We start from the raw sequence: 18891 nt of genomic DNA, 5'->3' as shown, positions 1-18891 counted from the left end.
GCTGGCAAAACTTTAATGAAACTTTTGCCAATCGATGTCGCCCGCCTGTCTGTCTGCGTGTCTGTCTGTCCATCACTCTATATGTCTGTTTTTGTTTCAGCCTTCATGGGTGTCCGTCTATCTGCCCCCCATTCAATTTTATTGGCAATGGCATAAAGTTGATTATTTTGCGCGTTTAAAACTTAATTAAATTGGCCTTCCGATAATTACGGTATTGGCTATTGCAAAGGCAACAGATATCGGCGGCACTAGTGCACGCGCAACTTCATGTACAACAACAATAAACACACAATAACAATGTGGGCATGGCTGTCACCTAACTGCCCGTCCCGGGCTTAATTAACTCGCCAGCGTGTTGGCGCGCATATGGCAATGACAGGCAGCATCGGGAGAAGCTATAGAGCCATCAGAAGCAATATCGGTGGCAGTTAACGCAGGAGTGGCGGGGAACAATGATAGTGTCACATTTTAAACAGGACACAATGGCGCAAATTGCTCTTTAGGTAATTGTATTACATCAAGGCTTGAGACTGAGAACAAGGTTGTTAACAGACACCTTATATTTAAATTAAAAGTGATTGAAAGTGAGCAGGAGAATAAACATTTTACATTTTTATGGATCAATTCGATGGGTATAGTAGCCATTACAGCGAATGTTTAAAGAAATACAGTTTTTCCAAACCAACTGTTTTGTGTTCATTAAAGGGAAACTAACAGTCCTTTGTAGTATTTTACGTAAAATATAACATCATTAATATATACAGGTTTTTACGGATTTATATGAAATAGATATTTTGGAAAAATTTTGAATCATTTCATTGTATCTGGGGCGATATTTAACTAGCTAAGTTGAACGACTTTAAGTTTATAGATTTTGCTTTAATGCAACAAAAGGACTATAAATAAACGGAATTTAATAAAATAAAGAACAGTTCTCTATAAAAAAGAAATATATTTGTATTCTGCTATTTCGACTAAAAATTCCGTTACAATCAAAAATGGTTTATCAAAACATGTCATCGAAAACAAAACGAAAACTCCCGTTATCCTCAATTGACCCATTTTCAAAGAAAAAAATTTAATTTTTAGAATTTTTTTCATAAAATGCTGTTTTACTTTTTCAATTTCATGTCAGCTTAATCAAAACAATGTGACAGCTTTTATCGCGCTGACAGTTTGTTGCAGGATCCAGTCCCGGCCCCCGCCCCATCCCCATCCCCAGTCCCGCTCCGGCTCCGGCTCTCTGGAGGAGCGTCAAAAGTGACAGTAACAAAGTAAATTGCTCATGCTGTCTGTCTTTGCTTAACATAATCCAACTGCCCGGCGCATCCATCACAAAAAGGTTCAATTATGCAAACAATACTGGAGGCAGCAAAGTGAAAGGAAGCCTGGATCCATTGCAGAATTAGCAAAGCGTGTATCGAACGAAAGGTGCTAGGAACATTGACCTGGAAGTGGGGAGCTGGTGGAGAGGGCTGAGGTGGTAGTGGTGTCGCTATTTCCATCACGTCACTGGCAATTAACTGTTAAACTGTTGCCGTTCCCTGGCATCCTGAGTGTTGTTGTTGCTGCTGCCCGCCTGCACCCTGCGATCTAGCTGCTGGAAAATGCATGAGTTTTGACAACAACGGGAGCTGCGAACAGCTGCCTGCCTGACCGTCAGCCCGAAGCCAAGTACTGTAGCTTCACAACAAACACTTCCACAGAGAGATGCATACATACGAGTATACTTACTATACTATACATATAGTCGTACGTATGTTCTCTGAATTTATACAATAAAATCCTGCTGCAACACAATTTCCGCCTGCATCTGTCAGTCGTCCACACTTCACTTCACTTTTCCGCTTCCGCTTTTGAACGCAAAAACACTCCCATACATACATACATACATACATACATACAAGTATATAGTAAATGCCTTTACATTTCTTTCACTTTTGCGAGAAAATAATTAATTTTCATGGTTTGTCTTTTCATTTTGCAGCTCTTTTGCTGCTCCCTTCAGCATTTTTATGCATTGCTTCCACTGCACGGTCGGTTGTGTTGTGTTGTGTTGGCGAGGGATGGGTTAAAAGGGGTCGGGGAGGGGAATGTGGCGGTCACCACCACTTGCAGGTGTTAACCAAAGCAATTTTACAATTGTAAGTGCTACTTGTTTGTTATTGTTGAAGCTACCTGCAGTCGTTGTTGTTGTTGTTGTTGTTGTTGTTGCCGCTGGCATTCATTTCAGCCCATTGTGCTCTGGTAAGTTGTTGTTGTTGCTGCTGCTGCGGGATGTTTTGTTTGTGGAACTCTCGCCTGCGAGCATAAAAGTTATGTGCCATCCCTCTTTTAGGTTGGCTGCTTCTCGTCCTGTGGCCGGCAGCAACAAAAACAGTAACAGCATGGGGTTTTCTACAACTATTCAAAACACACTACAATATGCAAAAAGAAAACATTTTTCGTGCAGAGCTTGAAAACAACAAGATGATGCTCGAGGCTGCACAACAACTATTTTCAAAATTTGAATATTTTAAATATCTGAGCAATTCAAAGTCCAAGCAACACGATGCTGTTTTACTGTAATTGTGCTAAGAGGAAAATATTCAAGTCTTTCGTCTTTGTTATTAGTATTAGTTCATTGAATGAATTTAAATTGCAATTGTTTATTGGAAAACATTTGCGAAGCTCTTATTTTAATGTTATCAAATTGTTTGCAATTATATTATGCATATTTCAGAATGGTCAATAATAAATAGTGGCCCTTTTTTGAACATTCTATCGCCTACTTGAGCAATTAAGTTACGTATATCAGAAATGTATCTAAACAATTGCAATTGGTTTTAACAATTCGCTGAGTTTTTGTGCAAATTTAAAATTTCTGAAATAAATTATTGATTAATAATAAAAAAATGTGAAAGTGGTAAATAGAACTAAATGAAGAATTAAACTGTTTATTTACGTTACTTTTACGTTTTCAGCCCCAGTAAGTATATATTTTTATTCCATTTAAAGTCACATTAAATACAAACCTGAAAGACTTGTGGGAAAATAGTTTAAACTTCTATTAAAGTATTATTTTAATATTTTCATAATAATATTCTTAATAATATTTTCTCTTAAATAGCTTTAAATATTGCATTTTTTTGCTCAGTACAATATTTTCAACATATTTGCTAATTAAATACATGCTATGGTCATTCGTTTTTTATCATAGACTGCCGGGCATTGTGATAGCGACTGTTGATTTAACTGTTTGACAATTTTGTTTGCCATCCCCACCGGTCAGAATTGTTTGGACAGCTTTATGGCTGTCATAATGAATTTCAACTACCCATTAAATATAATATACTGCAATACATAAAGAATTGCTCATAACCTTTGTCGCTTGCTCGTAAAGTGCAGGTCAGCACAGGAGACTGTCAAATTGATTTCTTACAAGTGGGCCAACACAACAGACAACCTCAGACTTTCCAATGTCCTTGCCCGCCTGGCTCCTGCAGCTCCAACAATTCGTCTACCACACTTACAGTTGCCATTATTGCATGTTGTTGAGGGCAAGCCAAACAGGTGAGATCCTGGCAGCGCACCTCCTTTGCAGGCAGTAAAGGCAGCCACAACAGGATGAGTCGAACAAACCAAGCAACGAACCGCAACCAGCAGCTGCGCTCTTTGTGTTGGTCCTGGGTAAAAACAGTAATAACAATGATAATAATAATAAAATAGAGGGCCGGGAGAGAGGAGCTCGCAAAATATTTCTGGAGCACGCTTGCAAATTTAAATATTTTATTGTTCAATTCATGCCATGGTGTTGTGCGCCAAGCCGAACGACACGGACATCGTCCTGCCTGACTTGCCTCGCATTATCATTACAATTATTGCTCGAGCAGCAATTTCGAGCTGTTCGACTTCGAGCGGTTATTAATTATTAAGCACTCCAGTTACCTTGTGCTCGAATATCTTAAATTGTAGTTCATTTTCTGCTTCACTTGTGCCACCCATAAACCACAACCAGTGCCCTGGCCATTGTTGTTGCTGCTGCTATTACTGCTGTTGACGCTGTGGCCTGGCCAGCACACAAAGTGCAGTTATAATAAAGTGCTCGCATTTTCCACAATAAGTAAGTGAAAATGAGTTGCCAATGGCCAAGTGTGAATGTGGATATATGTATATGCTACGAGTATATGTATGTACATACATATGTATTCTCGTGTATGCATACATATGCGTGACGGCATTCGTATTTGAATCAGCTGAGAGACCATTTTAATTATTATCCAAGGACTTAAATATTCGCAGAACTCTGGCTTTTGATTTATCTTAATGAGCTACAGGCGGACAGCTTCAAAATTTCAGTTTCAGCTGAAAAATTCGATATACCTATAGGAGTTCCATAATTGAAAGCTCGATAGGTAAGACAATAATTAAAATCAATTAATTTCCTTTGAAGTGGACTTTATTGATATTGATGGGAAGTTGGATTGTCACAACAAGAACAAAAAACGACAACGGATACATGATAATTAAACTAAAGAAAAAGTCAAAGTCAGAAAATTATATAGCTTGGAAAATCATCTTCCAATTAATTTCGAAGCGAACGCAGTAATTCTTTCTCTGTTCATCTTATATCTTAACGTTTGTTGTCGATTTACTGAACAATTTAAGGTCGATGTTGATGTTGAGAACGGAAAATCTATTCTTGTGATTTAAAAAATCCACTTTAAAGAATCGATATTAAAAATAAAATTCATTTAGACTTTAATAATGTACAATTATAAGCTGATTAAGTGTTACTTTTGATTGAAGATTGATGGTTTAGTTAGCTTACTAGAAGCCTAACTGATGGATACTCTGCACCGCTGTTTCAAATGTGGTTTCTGGCTTACTGAGACACCAACTCTCTTATAATATACATATATTTATAATGTGTTCATGCACATTCCAGTAAGCAAGTCGGCCTAAAACACAATTGAACTGCCAAGTCAACATAAAAATTCTGACTGAAGACTAAATAAAACTTGATCAGCTAGTTAGATTCTGTATCATGTATTATTATAGTTTAAATGGATTTAATACTTTCTGCCTCTATCGTTTGGATTTAAAATATTTTCTTTTAAATCACACAAATAGAACGCATAAATGATGTTGTGAAAAATATGCAGAAGAGAGGCTGACAAACAAATCGAAACTAAGTTTAACATTCTCCGGTCTTCTGGACTTGGAGAACTATTTGTCAACGCAAAAATTGAACACATCTTTCACTGTATTTATAATTCTAAAAATATTTTATTGAGAATAATTGGACTTTAATAAATTCTGATTCATCATCTTAATGGTCGTCTTAAAGCAATTCGTTGACTTCGGACTGCATTCTCAGTGAAAGAACATCACCCACGTATTTTTCTTCGTTGATATTAGCAAATTAAATTCGATATACCTATTCCCAGCTCGCACATTAATATCACATTTATCTTCTACCTTGTGCTTTATTGCTCACATAGCTGTGTGCACACAATATGAATTTGCTTCCAATTTCAGGCAATCCGAAAATGATTTGTTCCAGCTAAAGGGAAGCCATTCTCGTTTGCCCCTGGCTAACGACTGACAATCATCACAGGTATTTGACAGCACTTTCACTTCACATACTTATCCGCCCACTACACCCATTTCCATCCACACGACCATATGCCGTTGAGTTTTTCTCCATTTATGTTGTCAGCATTGTAAGACGCAATGCGTTTCTTTAAATCCCAGCTGCATAATATTTTATTATCCTAAAAGCGCCTTTGCTTGTCTGACTGTACAAAACAGTATAATACAGTATATAGTATATAGTATAGTACAGCACTGGGCTATACTGTATGGCTCTCCTTTTGCTCGTTATCTGAGCGGCAATTCAGTTATAATCTCCGGGCCCAGCTACCGAGCCTTGGCGCCTATGGCGAGTGCAAGTGTTCCGTGCCTGACGCCAGAATTTAATATTAAAAGATACCTTTTGTTGTTGTCGGTGTTGAATTTCTGTATTTCATTTTATTTGCCCAACGACTCACTTCCCCTTCGCCCCCCCCCCCCCCCCCCCCTCACTTCTTCTCTCCTACATTTTCCTTCGCCTATATGTTTGAGTGTGTGCCGCTCTCAACAGTCGCTTAAATCCTTTACACAAGCTGTTTGCAGCGCATAACGAAATAAAATAAATAATCCCGTTAAATGGAAAAGCGGCAGCAGCCAAGTTATACTGACAACAACAATAGCAACAGCAACAACAAGAGCAGCAGCAACCACAACAACATAAGCGCCATTGAGCGTCGCATTTCCTTTCCAATTTTCTTCACTGGCTCCGTTTTGCTGTTCTCCACAATTTCATACGTGCTTTTTTTCTCTGTGTATATACGTGTATATGTGTGTGTGTGTATGTATTTATGTCTGTTCGCATATGTACGTTTATGCATGTGTGTGTGTGTGTGTGTCTTTGTGTATGTGTCAGGCATGCGAACGTGTAAATTCAGGCGTGGCTTAAGATTTTCCATTCATATCGTGTCGTTGCCTTTGTCTGTCCGTGCCTCGATGCATGTTGATTTAAGCAAAAAAGCAGATATACGGAAAACTATATGCACCAATTGTGAATATACATATACATACATATATAAATGTATTCACATATCTGATATTCTCTGCGTATATTTCCATATCCTGCTGGACTTCCTTCGGCTCCACATGCATTCGACTGCAGCTACAGCAGCTAATTCCCCATGAAGTAACAGATTGGCGTCTCTGCCAGCACATTATGCATTTCAATTTACATTCGCCATTCCTGATTACGTTTTCGCAATCTTTACAACCGTTGCATACGCCTAGGCGCTCTGGCTTACCGCATACTTAATGCTTGGCCCCGAGGCAAACGTTTTGATTGCATCAGAAACTTATATCAATTCTTAGTGCTGCAACCATAGCATTCACATCATAAAGCATTCATTACACTATCGAACAGAATTAATTGTTTACTGGATATAACTGTGGGCATTATAATTGAGTTCCAGTTGGTGGAAGTAAATCTCTTACATCTGATATTTTAATCTTTATTACTAAATTACTTTCAAAATATTTTATTCTTTTATATGTACTAGATGTTTTAAGTTTTCAGCTTCTTGTTTACAAAAAAAAAAATGTATGATGTGTTTAACACAATACAATTTGTATACCCTGTACCCAAAGGGTAGAAGGGTATATTATAGTAGTTTTGTGCGCTAAGACACGATTCTGATGTAAATGTATGTATGCATGTATGGAATATTTTATATTTAATTTAATTAATTAATTAATTAAATTTATTTATTTTTTTGTGGGTATTTAAGAGTTGAGCCTGCTCGACTTCAGCATTCCTTTCTTGTTATTAAATGAAAATGTGTGAATGAATATAATTAAATTTATTTGCATCGTTGAAAGTAGTTTAACATCAAATCAAAAATGCATGGCTTGGCTCAGCCTACCAAGTACCGAACACGTCTGTCGAATTCGACTTCTTTCTTACTACTCTTCTCCCTGTCATATGTGCGTCTTCTTTCAACTGGAAGGCAAAAGCGACAACCCCCCTTAACAAACTCGTATATATTCGAACCAACTATAATTATTAAAAATGTATTTCTCTCTTCTAGTACCCATAGTACTTATGCATAAATGAATAATTTGCATTTACTTTACTGCACAGTGTACACTAAAGAGTCATTGCCTTGAAGAGCCCTTTAGTGCGCTTTTCACTCCAATCCTTTGTAGAGTCCGGCCCAGTGGGTTGGCTGACCCAACTCAATATATTATGTTTAATTAAATACAAACTCATAAACAGTTTACTGTGGACAGCATTTCTACTGAGCCCGTTGGCATATCTAGCCCACATTTTATAGCCACTTAATCGGTTTAATTAAATGCTGGGCAAGCATTTTGATATTTGTGATGTTTTCAATGAGCCGCTTGACGACCTTACTGCTAAACACGAGGATGTTTGTAATTCGAAATTGCTTTCGTGTAATTGCAGGGCCACAATATATATAAAGGGTTGTCAATTTCAATAAAGCCCAATGAATAGCGTAAGCATTAAATGGTTTGCAATATTATGGATGTTGGGAATGGCAAATTGAAATTTAGAGCATCGTAAACTTAAGCCTTAAGCAGTTGATATTGATGGAAATCTTAGCACCCGTTTTAGAGGAATGAATACTTAACACCATTAAGATTTTAACAACGGTTATTCCTTAATATTTTGGAACATTTTTGTCCAATAATCCTATTTTCAAAACTAAAACTGAGCTTCTGTTTATCCCCAAGCACAGGAATTCCCTCAGCGCTTCTTTCTTTCAGGTATCGAAGTGTCAATTTCATCGCCATGCAAATCCTTATTGACTAAATTGGCCATATGAAAGACAGAATGACACTTGTTAGCCATCAGCAAAGCTTTTACACGATTTACCAGTGTCTTAAGCATTCCTTTGGAATAAAACTTATTGCTGTCTTGCTTACAATGTGCTTAGCGTGACAGAGCAAATGATGCAGAAACGTGGCCATGGCTTACTAGAAGGGCGACACATCCCTCTCTCGTCTCCAGAGAACTTTGAACAGTCCTTGTTGAATCGATAGCATTAAAAGGACTTTTGAACGATTGGAAAAACGTACAAAAGTAAATTTTTCAGAATTTCCACCAATGCGTTTTGTCTCCCAAAGTTTATGCTCAAAGGGCCACTGAAAGTTTGCAGACTCCTTAAGCTTATCGCGTATGAATAAGATTATGAATCAATCCCTTTTGGCTTTGGAGATGAAGGCATATTCACAGATGAATGCACACAACAGATCTGCTCTCTAGGAAAAAGAAACACAATTGTGGCTCAATTCTGTACTTAACATTTCAAAGCTTTCTACTTAAGATTAATTTAATTAGTTGAGTAGGCAAATAAAACCGTCAACTGAGATTTTTGTTACTTCAAGGAATACAAATACATATAGTAGTATTTGAAATAGAAACTTAATTTACGCTTATATCCAACTTCAACTTTCAATAACTTATCACGAACTGTTAGTTACGCTTCGCTTGGTGTAAAATGGTTCTCTAGTGGCAAACAAGAGATTATTCCATAAAAGGGCACAGGAATATCTTAACATATATTAAATTCAGGTTAGGGGTTAACTTTGTACGCCATCTGTTTTGTATACTGGATGATGACTGATTCTTCAGTGCATATATTATTAAATAATAAATCATATTTAAAGTACCGGGCTTACTTCAGGGGAAAAAAGACTTTAGCTGCGGCTCAGCGACGATTCCTCCTTAAATTATGACAGTAATATGAAATCAAATTCAAATCTAATTAGCAAAGTATACAATATATCCTATTTGAATGCCTTGTCATATGATTTATGGGTTTCAAAATCGAAACGACCTATTGTTGGCTTAATACTACAGTTATTTGTCCATTGAAGTCACTTGCAATCTTATCAATTCACTGTATGTTTACACTTTCTACAGTGTTTATAATGCACTTAGTGCAAAGTAATTAGGATCTAAGAAATAATTGTATAGTTTTTGTGCAAATTAGCAGAATTAGCTGCAAATAAGTAAACTATCTTCAATTGATCTTTCGCTTGTTTCTTTGATGCTCCTGTTTCTATAAAACGGTATTCATTGGAATATGAGAAATAGTTTTTGTGCGAATTAGCTGTAAAGCTGTTTCTTTGATGCTTGTGTTTCTATAAAACAGTATTCATTACAAAAAAAAAAAATAATTGGTAAGATTGTCCCAATGCTCCATTACCCTGATGCCCGCCTTTTAGTAAACTGCAATCAGGTATGCGCTGTTACATTTAATTAGCTTTGCTCGATTGAAGTGAAGCTCAATTAGATGAAGCGATTATACGGATGGGAACACCATTGGTAGCTTTTAGCTTTCAAGACATCCCGATTGCTTTAAACTTTAAAATTAAATCAAATTAAAGCTTTGTCGCTTTAATTTAAAAGTTAGCTGAGGGTGTCATTCACACTGAAATTAAATAAATTGTATTGCTAATGGGCAGGATTGCTCGGAGCCGGCACTTGGCCCGTTTTATTTCTGTTCCAGTTAACTAAGTTTTGCCCACTTTCCTTTGAGTTTCAATTCTCGGCACGCCCAATTGACAGCCGCAACCAGAACTTTGTTATGACATGGGCCACTTTTGTCGGTTTTCACTGCTTTATCACATTTCATTTGCTCAAAGGCAAATTTATTACCAACGTCTCGTATTCGTAATGCAATCGACGCCACGGATATTTATCTGTCAGTCGCTAGTCTCTACATAGGTCTGTAGGTCTGTCCTCTGTCCGTCAGTCCGTCAGTCCGTCGTTAGGTTCTGAGATTTTTTATGTCTGCTTTACAAAACGACAGCCACAAAGAACATCAAATATGCACAAGAGACCCAAGTGACGGCATCTTTTCAATTTGAATAAACGAATGTTGGGTAAATATTTGGTTTATTTTCGTTGACCTTTGTCAAATAGACACCCAGCACGCGCACACCCACCAAACCCACACACATTTAGACATACATTTTGCCTTTTTATCTAGAAATTGTCACTCAAATTGAATTTGCATATGAACGCTTGCAAAAAAGTTTATAATTTTCACTTTGTGTGTGGGTGTGTTTGTGTGGCGAATTGAATGTGCGATTTTGTATGACAAGCAATTTTCGCTTTATAACTTTGTTGCAAACAAGGTCAGCACGCACACACACACACCAGCTCGTATATGCATTGCCGGTTTCTCTGGCGTTTTATGCGTCAAATGTCAGGCGAGAAACCAATTCAAAATAATCTAACCAATTATTGTGTAGATGCTGCCTGCCAAACAAGGTCACCAGAGTAATTTCACTAACGAACAAATGATTATTACTGCATTACAATGACACACACATACACACTTCTACTCACACACACACACACACACACGTGGAGCCACCCCCACATATGTGCCGCATATGCAGATAAGCAAATGTAATAGAAGAAGCTTATGCGCCCCCAACAAAGGCAGCATAATCGTAAAAGTCAAAGCTAAGCTCAATGCTAGATTGCAACATTTAGGGGTTTTAAGGCGAATGTCAGCCAAACGCAAAGGGAATTTCGGGTCCGTGAGGAATAGAGATGGATGAGATGAATCTTAAATTTAAATAAAAGTAAAATCCAGACAATTCCCAGAACCGCTAACAACTTTTTTCAAAAATTTTTCTTTTGTTTACATTTTTTTTTGTACTTTCTTTTCAATAACAAGCCGTTCAACTCTTACCATTAGTAGTGTAAAAAAAGTGAGCTCCAGCCGATTTAGGTCATTGACATTAAATTAAAAAGTCCCTAAACTCTTAGATGTTTTATTAGTATGAAATAGATTTGTTTTATATTTAAATTTAGTTACGGAATCAAATGAACAAAATTAAATTCATTTTAATTTATATATTTTTCAAATTGGTTCGATTTTTCGTCATAATTTTCGTATTCCTACATAAGACAACAAATAATTAAATAAATGTATTGAGTAAGGCAAATGGGATCCGTACAGATTAAGGTTCCTTCTGGGCTTAAATGGTTTTTTTTTAAATTATTTTTTATATTGTTATTAAAACAAATTTAGGAGGTGTACTTATATTGAAGTATGAGGAAATAATTCTATTTATTTTGTGGACTTTCAAATTATAACTACAATTTTTGATTACTAATATTTAAGATTTTCACAATAGTAAATGCCTTCCACAAAACTTTAATGCTCATTTCTTACAGTTTGCTTTGCGTGATAAGTTTTTTTTTCACGCACCCATCTCTTGTTTAGAGGCCAGGCGCTATCAACTGTGACTGCTTTGCATAAACTCAGAGGAAGCCCCCAATCCTCTAAACTCAGCCTTCGTTGCTTGTTATCAGCGAATCGGCCATTTTGTATTAAAAAAGATTAACTTCAACTCGAATGTGGGTCGCTAGCTGGCGTTGAAGGCCATGAAAATTGCCAACGGCTTTTGACAAGCAACAACAAAAGCATTGAGAGCGACAACAACAATAGCCTGCCTTGCTGTAATTTTGATTTTCATTTAGTTGGCGGCTGTCATTCTTTTTCAAATGTTTTCTTTTCCCATTGCGAATGTTGGGCAACTCAATTGAGTGTAAAACAATTTCATTAAACGTACCAGTCGGATAGTCGGACATTTAGAAGGGCAGACAACTAGCCATGCTATGCTCTGCTGTGTTTATATATACTTATGTATTTGTTTTTTCATATCAGGGATGCAAAATGCTTAACAATTGTGGGTCCTTGCGGTCGAGCAGCTCATAGCATTCCAATGGGTGGAAAGTATTTAGGTACAGCGCTTCATGACAACTTTAAATGCTGCTTAGATCGGGCAAGAAACTTTTTCTAAGTATCGATACAGACCCGCAATAGACTCTTTCTTTTAAAAAAATTAACATCGTGAGCTTTTGTATATCAAAATTAATTAAATATTATTCATGATTGTTCAATTCTAACGAAATCCTAAGTAAATGTAAATTAATTGATAAGCTAGATTTGCTCTGTCTAGACCACAAATGGTACATTATCATATTGTTATAGATAAAACCTCGATAAACAGACATGCTCTCTTATACAGATAATAATGAGTTCGGCCTTAGATGCCGAACATAACACCAACATTTTCGTAGCTGGCAGGCGCCAGCTTAATAGATAAGGATGTGTAAGTACACAAATCATTAGCTCAGGCTCGCCACCGCGCTGGATGAGCATGCTGCGGCTGGCTAACATGAGCTACCTGATAAAGTACGCACACATGGTAGAAGATAAGGAATCGATGATAGTATGTAGGCGATAGCATAAGAACTAGGATAAGAATTTATATATAAATAAAGCAGTCGAGCTATCGACGTTGTTCATTCATCCACAAAACTTTGTCGCGTATTATTATCCTCCCACCAATCCTGCTCCGCTCAATACATTGGTGACCCCTCGAAAAGTACACGCGAGTTAAATAGTGTTGTGTTGTGCTGTGTTAATATATTGTCCTTAAAAAATAAAAAGGACACAAGTGTAAGAAGTGCTGCGTTGTGTCCCTAAAAATAAAAATAGTGGACTAAAACATCCAGCTCTCAAAGAAAATTAAAAAGTGTTATGTTGTGTTGTGCTGCGTTGTGTCCCTAAAAATTAAAATAGTGGACTAAAACATCCAGCTCTCAAAGAAAATTAAAAAGTGTTGTGTTGTGTTGTGCGGTGTGTATTTATATTGTCCTTAAAAATCAAAAGAAGGACTTATAAGCCCAGCACCCGTGCGAATTTCAGCCAAAAAATTAAAAAGTGTTGTGTTGTGCTGCCGTGTGTCCCTAGAAAGTAAATAGTGGACTTAAACACCCAGCACCCGTACCAACAGCAACCAAATATATATATAAAAATAATAATAAAATCATTTATACCAATATAAAATTATTAAATATTGTGCGGAAATTTAAAAGTACTGCACTAAAAATCAATATGGCAAACGAAGCCCAAATAATAAAAGAGCAAGAGGGCATTGGAAGAGTTTTGGAGGCCATTTACAATGCAGCGGCAAAGTGGGATGGATCGGGTCAGCAGCTGGACCAGTGGAACCGCAAGGTAGAAGAGCTGAGGATCCAGTTCGAGGCAAATAAAATCGGACTGCAAAATCCTTCAGCGACAATATTGAAATCACCATATTTTAAAGAAAAATTTGGAGAAAAGGTAAGTGAACTTTTTACAGTTACTTACTCATTATTGGGGCAAATGAATAAACAGATAAATAGGAATGCTGATTTGCTAGAATCGCAGTCATTAGTAGGCCCAGATAATACAAAAAGTACGGCTGTTAGAAAGATAGAACATGCATTAAAATGTTTTAAGATGTCCTTAAAAAGATATGATGGAAAAGATTTAAGTGAAATCAAAACAGCTAAAACCCGTGCAGATGATCTTTATTATCAATATTCAAATGAATGGGGTATAGGAGAGTTAGAAGAAAAGTTTGAGAGGTTAACAGACCAATATTACGAATTGGATATGAATCCGGAATTAAAAAAGGAGAATATGAACTTCGACTTGCCAAAAATTGAAATACCGTGTTTTTATGGAAGCTATACAGAGTGGAATACGTTCAAGGAACTTTTTATGCAGTTGATTGGCTCAGCAAACATTTCGAACACACAAAAAATGTGTGCCTTGAAAACCAAAGTAAAGGGCGATGCTGCAGCAACAATAGAAAATTTGCCGTCAACAGAGAACAATTTTGATTTAGCATGGTCCCTGTTAGATAGCAAGTTTACCAACCCTAGAGCAACATTGGCTATTTATTTGAACAACATAATTGAAGCTCCCTCGGTTAGTGAGTCCGTAAACAGCGTAAAGCAATTTTTATGCATAATTAACAAAAATATTCAGGCTATAAAAGCAATGAAGTTGTCTGAAGAACTCATCCTACAAAGCCTTTTTAACACATTACTAACAAAAAAAATGAACGAAAATCTTAGAACTAGATATGAAAAATCCCTGGAAAACCCTAAAACTGTTCAAAAAATTGACCCCCTGTTAAAATTCTTAGAGCATGAATGTTCTGCATTAGAAGCTTGCCAAATGGATGGTAACAGCAATGCGCAGAAGAATAAAAATGAAAAGCCAAGTTTATATCACAAAATAGAAAAAAAGACTTGTGTTTTGGAATGCAATTATAGTCACCCCGTATATAAGTGTCAGAAATTTAAAAAACTAACAATAAGAGAAAGATGGCAAATAATAAAAAAGAACCAAATTTGTGGAAAATGCTTGCAGATGGGACATTCCTTTGCTACCTGTAATTGGGTTTGTCGCACATGCAGCGGTCCACATCATATGCTTTTACACATAGACAATTCAGTAGTGACTAGCTCAAAATGTTTCAAAAAGGAGAAAAAATGTGTTTTGCTATCAACAGCAGTCGTTGAAGTATTAGATGGAGAAGGCAAATGGCAAAACTGTAGAGTATTATTAGACAGTGGCTCAGAAGTAAATTTCATCACTACAGAGTTTAAGCGAAAATTAAAATTAAAGGCAGAAAAGGTACAGGAAACAATTGAAGGGTTTTCAGATAACTTTTCTCAAATAAACGAAGGTATGAGTGTTCAGATTAGATCAAAAACCACAGAATTCAACACCGAAATTGAGGTATTAATTAGTAAAAAAATTGTATCTAATATGCCAAAGAAAAGGTTTGAAATTGGAAATATTCAACATCACATAGAGTTAGCGGATCCACAGTTCAACATTCCACAAGGTATTGATATGCTTCTCGGTATAGATCTGGTGCATGAAACGGAAAAATCCGGAAAGATTCAATTGAACGAAGGAAGATTGCGTTTACGAGAAACGCTTTTTGGTTGGGCTGCTTACGGTAAAATAGAGTTAGAGAGTCCTTCAAAAGAAGGTCGAGTAGTGACCTATTCTGGAGTTGGAATTGAACATCAACTTAAAAGGTTTTGGGAAATTGAAGAAAAAATGACAGAAAACATTACATTATCAAAGGAGGAGGTAGAATGTGAACAGGAATTTGAACAAAATGTGTCAAGAGGAGCGGATGGACGATATATTGTTGCTCTGCCATTTAAAAATACACCGAAAAACTTAGGATATTCTGAATCTCAAGCAAAAAGACGTTTTTCGGCATTAGAAAGAAAATTCAATAAAGACCCAAGCCTAAAGGAACAATACACAAATTTCATAAAAGAATATATCGAATTAGGGCATATGAAGATAATTGCAAATGCGGAAAAGTTGGAATCAAAATATTATCTCCCTCATCACGCTATTTTACGGCCGGAAAGCACTACTACCAAGCTGAGAGTCGTGTTTGATGCATCATGCAAAACGTCTAATGGTATAGCATTAAACGACGTATTGCATGCAGGTCCAAGACTGCAGGAAGATTTGTTTAACATATTACTTCGGTTCCGAAAACACACTTATGTCATTACAGCAGACATAGAAAAAATGTATAGACAAATTTGGATTAAGCCAGAGGATCAAAAGTATCAGCTTATATATTGGAGATGGGAACAGGGAATGCCTTTAAATACATACGCTTTGCAAACAGTAACGTATGGAACAAAAGCTGCGCCATATTTAGCAGTAAAATGTTTGAAAAAATCCGCAGAAAAAATAAAAAATAAATGGGCTAAGGCGGCTGAAGCAATTGAAAATGACTTCTACATGGACGATTTAATGACTGGGGCAAATACAATAAAAGAACTAAAAGAAGTACAAAAACAAATAACTGGCACTCTTAAAAAAGATGGATTTCATTTAAGGAAATGGTGTTCAAATAGCGTAGACCTTTTAAAATCAATGTCAGTAGCAGATAGAGGGATGAAAGTAGAATTTAATATAGAGCAAGCTAATCCCATTAAAGCATTAGGAGTTGCCTGGTTACCAGAAACGGATGACTTCTCGATTAAATGCAACTGGGAATGTGATAGTAAGGTAACCAAACGCAGCATTCTGTCAGACATTTCGAAAATATTTGATCCCTTAGGTTTAATAAGTCCAGTGACAGTGACAACGAAAATTCTGATGCAAGATCTATGGAAATCCAAGTTAGACTGGGACCAAGCGCCTTCAGAAGAAAGTGTAAAGGCATGGGAAAAAATAAAAAAAGAACTCCCAATACTAAATGAAATGAAAATACCCAGAATGTTAATTGGAAACAACGCCAAAACAATAGAGTTGCATGGTTTCGGTGATGCATCTGAGAAAGCATATGGTGCAGTAATCTATATTAAATCAATAGATTGTAACAATAAAATTAGAATTAACATAGCCGCGTCCAAATCCAGAGTAGCGCCAATTAAACTTTTAACAATACCAAGGCTTGAATTATGCGCCGCAGTACTTTTAGTTGAGTTAACGAAAAAGGTTAGAGATAGTTTGAAAATCAAATTCAGCAAAATTTTCTACTACAGCGATTCACAGATTGTGCTTAGCTGGTTAAAACTTGACCCAGCGTCATTAAAAACATTTGTGGCAAATAGAGTTAACTTTATTCAAACAGAAACAAAAATTGCATGTTGGCAGTTTGTTGAGTCAGAGCAGAATCCAGCGGACATCGTGGCTAGAGGTAAATACCCATCGGAGTTAATAGGAAACCAGCTGTGGTTTCAAGGGCCATTATTTTTAAAAAGTAATAATCACCAGGTTCGACATAATTCAGTTACATTAAAGGAAATCCCGGAAATAAAAAAAATTACATATAATGCGTTACTTGTTAAAACAGGATCCATATTTCATGAGATCAACCACAAAAACAACTTTGATTTTTTACAAAATGTGCTGGCAATGATAATAATGTTTACAGAGAAGTGCAGAAAAACAGAAGTAAAAACATGGATAAGCTATAAAAAGGAAGCGCTAACACTAATAATTAAAATTGTGCAGAAAAACCACTTTCCAAAGGAGTTATCTCTTCTGCAGAATAAAAAGGAGTTGCCAGGAAAGTCAAATATCAAGTCCTTGGCTCCATTCGTAGATAACAAAGGGATAATAAGAGTAGGGGGACGAATTCAAAATTCGCAGTTGTGTTTTGAAGCCAAGCATCCAGTTCTTTTGCCGTATGCAGATAAATGGGTGGAGCTCCTAGGAACTAAACTTCATAAAAAACATTTGCACATAGGACCTCAAGGGTTACTTGCAATAATCAGGCAGCGGTTTTGGCCCTTGAGAGGGAAGCAAATAGTCAGCAAAATTACAAAAAATTGTATCCGCTGTTTTAAGGCACACCCAAGACAGATACATCAGTTTATGGGAAACCTGCCCGAAGATCGAGTAATTCGAACACGTCCGTTTTTGAATATTGGAATAGATTTTCTCGGGCCCATAGCCATTCATCATAAAATCAGAGGAAAACGAGTTGACAAAGCCTATGTGTGTGTATTTGTTTGTTTTGCTACGAAGGCAGTGCATTTAGAAGTTGTGTCAGATATGACTTCTGCAGCCTTCATAGGGGCTCTGAAAAGATTTGTAGGTAGAAGGAGCTGTCCACAAAAAATTTACTGCGATAATGGAACGAATTTTATAGGCGCAGCAAATAGTCTGAATGAAATATATAAATTATTCAAAGACCAAATTCAGATAGATACAATAGACAAGTTTTGTGTGGAGCGGCAAATTGAATGGGTAAATATTCCTGCTAAATCTCCCCACATTGGGGGACTCTGGGAAGCATGCGTGAAGTCCGTTAAAAAACATTTTACGCGTTCTATAGAAGGAATAATGACCTTTGACGAAATGACCACACTAATGATAGAAATAGAAGCGATACTAAATTCAAGACCATTAACTCCGCTGTCAGAAGATCCAAATGATCTTCAGGTTCTAACCCCAGGGCATTTTATATTGGGAGAGTCTTTTTCTACAATAGTAGACTCAGTAGACAGTAAAAGTTATAAAGGGTTGCGAGACCACTGGAAGGCAGTTCAAGAAAACAAAGAACAGTTTTGGAAAAGGTGGTCGTTAGAATATCTGTCCGAATTGCAAAAGCGTTACAAGTGGGATAAAGTAATGCCAAATTTAAAACCGGGAACCCTTGTATTATTAAAGGAAGAAAATCTGGCCCAAATGCATTGGAAGAGGGGCAGGGTCACAAAGACCATTGTAGGTAAAGATGGCCTTTGTAGAATGGTAGAAGTAAGGACAAGCAATGGAATATCGCTGAGGTCGGTGCACAATGTTTGTCCTTTTCCTGCCGAAGACGAGGATAACTCGTCAACTGCGGTAGTTACAACCGCAATACAAACAAGTAACCCAAATAAAATACAAAATAGTTATGAAAATGAACAGTATAAACCCAAGCCTGTAAAGTTAAAAAATAAGAATGTAATTTTATATATTT

The sequence above is a fragment of the Scaptodrosophila lebanonensis genome, unplaced genomic scaffold (genome assembly GCF_003285725.1).
Source record: "Scaptodrosophila lebanonensis strain 11010-0011.00,11010-0021.00 unplaced genomic scaffold, SlebRS2 tig00000053-arrow-pilon, whole genome shotgun sequence".
In the NCBI taxonomy this organism is placed as follows: Eukaryota; Metazoa; Arthropoda; class Insecta; order Diptera; family Drosophilidae; genus Scaptodrosophila; species Scaptodrosophila lebanonensis.
This window is presented reverse-complemented; position numbering follows the sequence as displayed.